Source organism: Mytilus californianus, unplaced genomic scaffold, assembly GCF_021869535.1.
Source record: "Mytilus californianus isolate M0D057914Y unplaced genomic scaffold, xbMytCali1.0.p SCAF_6, whole genome shotgun sequence".
Classification (NCBI taxonomy): domain Eukaryota; kingdom Metazoa; phylum Mollusca; class Bivalvia; order Mytilida; family Mytilidae; genus Mytilus; species Mytilus californianus.
This window is the reverse complement of record NW_026262712.1, coordinates 101,675,630-101,681,629: the sequence shown is the minus strand read 5'-3', so window position 1 is coordinate 101,681,629 and position 6,000 is coordinate 101,675,630.

Below are 6,000 nucleotides of genomic sequence, written 5' to 3'. Positions count from 1 at the left end.
ACTTTTGTTTCTATGGATGTTGGCCGACTGACAATACGATCATTATCCTACGTCTTTACAATGGTGGCAGCGGTTGTTTCCTTCTTCGAAAACAACAAAACATCTAAATACAAAGTATTACAGACAATGAAACTGGATTAAATTGATTATATCTCAAAATGTATCAGAATTCTATGTAAAACCAAGAACGTCAAACAATTTCATAGTGTCTAAATTTAAGGGATTCAGTACAGTGTAACTATAGCGACTCAAGGTGTTGAGAGTAGTTTCCTCTGCATTTTGTTTTTCTTACAGGGTAAAAAACTGAAATCCAAGTGAATTTCCATGAAGATCTTGATAAAAATACCCAAATAGGTAATAAATTTATTGAAACTGATCCTACCTCTGTCTGGAAAATATAAGACTAGTCAAATATTATATTGTAATGTTTATTAACAAAATTAAAATGTTGATCTTTTTAATGAATAGATATTGCTACGTATTAGAAGATCTATAGACTGAAAAGGGTCTTCCAAATTAGACGGCCTTTGTGGATTTTCTCCCGTCACTTTATTTTCGTTATGTTTATATTCCTTAGACGGACGATTGCGTGGTGAAAATGATGAAATCTTTGGTTTAAGATCAAATCTTGTCTGCTTTACAACCGGTAAAATTAACCGCGGTTTTGTTATTTTAGCTATAAACACATCACTAGAATTCAAACTTGCTCGACGTTTCTGAGATCGCTTTTTAGGAGGTAACGGTTCCTTGGTTTTAGTATGCATTACAACTGGTAGAACCACGGGAAGCACTGGCATTGTTTTATCCGTCTTTCTAACCGAAACTTTATCATCCGTTTGCTTTTGAGGGGATTTAGGTTTCTCCTGGTTCTTGAGGGAAGGCTTTTTAATAATTTTTCTCTTAGTTTCACTGTCATTTTGTTTACTATCGTCGAATAAGTCATTGTTTCCCTCAAACAAGTCGACCTTTTTAAATGGATCGTAATTTTGCTTGTTCAGTTTATAAGATTTCGGTCTTTCATATTCACGTGTCTTCTGTTGTATTGGATCTTCTAACTGAACGTCTAGTGCATTGCGGTAAGAACTTAAGTTATAAGGTTTAGGTTTGTATTCCATGACGAACTTTATATCTAGCTGTCCATAATAAATAAAAACGAACTTATTATTTCATCTTAAACTTTCTTGTTTTAAACAGTCATAGTAAGTCTTGTTGCAACTAATAGTATAAAATTTCCAGAATATCATCCAAAAAATGTGCAATGTCTTTTAAGATTAGCTCCAAAATGTATCTTAGTTCTTAACTAATAGGTGACACGAAATCACTTTTAATTCGTGTTAAAAAAAATCCAATAAATGCATACGTGCGTTCACGTCTTGCAATCAGTTTAAAAATCGTAAATGTTCGCTAAATCTATGACGTTTAAAAGCATGTCATATCGATTAGGGAACTAATTATAGTCGTTCCTTCTGTTTTATTGTATTGTTAATGAGTTACTTGATTCAACTTTTGAAAGGTGATCCCCACAATCTGAGTTTGTTTACGTTAGGTACGGTCAGGAACTGTAGGTGGCATGTTACACCTGACCATAGAAAATAAAAGTAAAAAGGTGATCTTCAAATTTGACTTTATTTACGTTAGGTACGGTCAGGAACTGTGGTACGATCAGGAACTGTGGTGTGTTATTCCTGGCCTTACAAATAAAACAAAAACATTTGATATGCGCACATAACATTACAATTCAGTTTCGATTTACTGTTCACATTAGGGATGTTGTATCCATTTTGGTTGAATAATTGGCAACATGGATGATAGTTCGTAGTTTTTCAGAAATTCCATGTCATCATCTTCATCCGAAGCATCGTTTTCTATGTCATTTGTTTTTTCATATTTTTCTTGCATTTCCAGGGGTGTCTGTTGCTTCTCTGGCATCCCCGGAGGAGATTTAGGCTCCTGTTGTTCCTGTATTTGCAAGTTTGTTGATTTAGGTTCCATTTGTTCCTGTATGGGCAAATTTGTTGATTTATGTTCCTCTTGTTCCTGTATGGGCGAGTTTGTTTTATCTTCAAGTTCATTCTCTGCACCGCTATCATATTTTGGTTTCGTTTCTTCGAACAAATCAACCTTTTTAAAGGGATCAAAAGTCTGGCTGGTGCCTGTATAAGATTTCGGTCTACTGTATTCCCGTGGTTTGTGTTCAAAAGGATCTTTTAGTTTCCTATTAAATGTTTCTTCAACAGAACTAAGATTTAATTGTGTTTTATCCTCCATAAGTTTTGTTTAGCTTCAGTGACTATCTTTCCAAAGTATCTATTTATTCAATAGTGGTTTCTTTTGAATTTCAACAGATTGTCAAGATTGTCATTAATTGTTAATGGTTACTTCCTGTGTTATTCCTAATTTCATCTCATTTTCCCGAACAAAATCTCACGAATGCGTTAATTGAAATGTCAAACATTCATTTGGAATGGTATCACAGTATTTTATACTTAATAATCCGAACTATTCTTTTCCATGATACGAAATCTACTGTAAGTTTGTTTCATGTTGTTAGTAGACAATTTGCGAGGATTTTTTTTTAAATAAATTATTCTGCGTCTACGTAAAATATCTATTTTCAGGCGTCAATGGATTCACTTGATAACTATCATATTTTCAAGTACACACTATGCGATAATCTGTAAAATGTTCCTTTGTTTTATAATGTAATAGTGTCTTTAAGGTCAAGTTACATTAAATGGGTCATGTCACAGGTTTTTTGTAAGGTTTTCCATACAACTGCGGTATGTTAAACTTGAACTTAAAATCGAAAAAAATAATTCATTTATTCCTTTTATTTTGTAAAATATTATTGAATGAATTCTTTTCAAATAAATGCAGATTTGTATATGAAACATAATTTAACAATTTAACAATGGCGCAAACATTTTGTTTCATATCATAAAGTTTATGGATTTTATATGGGATGTGTTAAAAAGAAAAAATGTCACAGTGGACAATTTTAAACATCTGTAAGTTTATCTTTTTTATCTGAAAAATAGGTTTTTTTAATATATTTCTTCTTCTTCTTTTCTTTTTTTTTTTTGTTGAGGGGGAGGGGAAACAAATCCTTTGTAGGAAAAATTGTATCCCTGCCTATACACACTTTCTTGCATGCGTAGTGATATGATGTGAATACGTTAAGTTATTTAAGAATTGAATACATCTTTTTGTATTTTATTAAGATGAAAAGGCGTTGACTGAGCATATTTTAAATGAAGCGCTTCCAATCCTCATACTATAAATGTGCAACCGATCAACTTACAACCCTAAAAAATTATAAAAAAGCCATTTAACTCTTAAATTACATTTTTATGCTACAGCCATGAAATTGCGAGTTATATCTAGTTTCGTTTGGTTTCTTATTCATTGTTGTGAATATGTCACTGAAAGCATGTGCAGTCATGAATGATTCGTTTTATTTGAAAATAAAATATAATTTTGAAATGTCTCGCGATTATCGATTTTCAGTCAGAACAATTTTGATATAGTCGAGCGTTTTAGTTTCGACAGATTTCATCTTTTGGAATTAACCATGTTCATAGTGTTAGATATGGATTGGTTAATGAGTCAATAAATTTGGTTGCGGATGTTATTAATAAATGAACATTTTTTATGTTCGTAATATTAAAAAAATGAAAACTAGCTTAAAGTAACTGGCCGACTGTTGGTAATTTAATTAATTTGTTTTATGCAGTTCGCTGCTGAAAAGAGACTTTAGAAGTTGAAATTGTATGGCTAATTTTATTAACTGCTGTAACAAAACGCATAAAATTTCCTCACAATATGTTAAGTTTCTTTGTTTCCAATACATTGTTGATTCTAATTTATTTTATATATCTTTTTGCCTTCCATATAATTTCATTTTTAATATTGATATTTTAAGGGGAGATAATAGACTATTTTAAACAGTTCTAAAATTAAAACAGTACTCTAATCAAGTCAAAATAAACTTCTTTCGTCCTGGAAATTTTAGTTAAAAACAGAATAAGGCTATGTTCATAGAAAACGTCGGGTAATATGAGCCTATTTTTTATAGTTTGGTATTATGAACAATGTTTTTACATTTAATTTTTTGATCTGTACACCGGCAGGTGCGCATCCAGGATTTTGAAAAATGGGAACCCTGACGAGCCATCGTTTGAATTAAGTGATACTTGTTAAAAGTCAATGCATTTAACATATATGAAACTCCATAAGCAGTCGGAATTACATGTGAAAAGAACATTTAATGGGACTAATCACGATATTTAATTGGTCTGACTTTTTGCGGTATTACGAGAACATTGCTAGACTGTAAGACTGGACAGAAGAGAGAAAACGGCTATTTTGTCCTACCTTCTGAAGAGGTCAAACAAAGCTTATGTGCATGGATTACCCAATAGTGATATTACGAACTGAAACTCATTTTTGCAGAAAATGGAACTTCGCTTTGGGCACTCATATATGAAGGAAGCGTGTCTAGTTGAATTAAAATCGAGTAAGCGTAAATCTGGAGAGACTTTTAGAGATCTAGGACAGTCTATTGAAGACCTGTACAGACGAGCATATCCTGATAGCACCGAAACAGTCCAGGAAAATATTATAAAGACCTTCATTGATGCTTGTCGTGATTTAGAGGAGGTTAGACTATGAGTTAGAAGTTCTCGACCCAAACTTTACAAGATGTCGTGACGAGTGCCATGGAAAATGCATCAGGCTTAGTGAACGGCAGAAGAATTCGGTGAAAAAAGACTGTATTCCGTTGAAACAAACAACAAATATCAATATTCAAAGAGAAAAACGAAAAATCAACAAAAAGAGGACGACATGCTCCAAGAATCCCTAAATAGAAGGCTGAAGATAGTCTTACATGATATAGTTATGGTGAAATTGGACATTACATAAGCCAGTGTGGTTGATTTCAGACAAGGAAATGAATTGTTCTCCGCCTGTGAAAACGGACGGAGAAAATGCAGTAACGGACCACGACCGCAGCAGTGGGCCATACTCCGACCGCAGTTTATATGATGTCTAATAAGGTGTTAATAAGGATATTTCCAGTAAGGAAAGTATTTTAGTGGGGAAATATACGAGTGTGTGGGATATTCACTAGACGATTCTAAAAGGAATGAAGCTATTCAAGAATCCCAAGAAAGCCAACCTGAAAGGGAAAATCCGGACAGTGAATATTTACAGACGAACGACAGGCAAGATAATGTAGCCGTGATAGCTAGTGTAAAAGGAAATTCACGGATGATGATTGGCAGAATGATTGAGGGATCTGCTATAACTTGGAAGGTTAATACCGGAAAAGGAGAACACAGAAGAGAGCTTCTATAGCATAATGCCGGATTGTAGACATGTGCTGAGCCGAGTAGATGCACAATTTGAAATTGCTGATGGAAGTACACTGAAAAAATTTAGGAACGGTTGTAATAAACATTAGTTTTTGTTATTTTGTGCTGCATTTCCAATTTATCTTGAAGATGTGAAACTAAATCTATTAGGCGAAAACGTTTTTTTTCTTCAAAATATTGATGTCAACTCAAGATCCTAGATATAAATGGATTTAGAACTCCTTGAGCAAAAATGTGTCAAAGGCGATCTAGTCTTTTTTTTTAGCAATGGAAACTATAGATACTCCTGTGAGACATGAAGTAATTGTGAAAGCGAATCCCACTAGGAAGATGTATGGTGAAGAGAATTCAGAAGTTTTTGATAGTTTGTGCCCATATAGTAAATTCACGAAGAAGTATGGATTAGCCATTGAAAGGGTTTTCGTGAATGCATCACGTTCGAATAAATATTCGAGGATCCTAACCCTTATGATACCGATAGTATTCTTTTCAAAGGAACACATATTGAATTATTTGTTCCAGGTAAAACAATTGAATTTTTGGAAGATGGAGCTGTTTGTCATGTTCAGCAAGAGAAGGACAAAGATTCACGACATATTCCACAGTATATGAGGGACAGGTACAA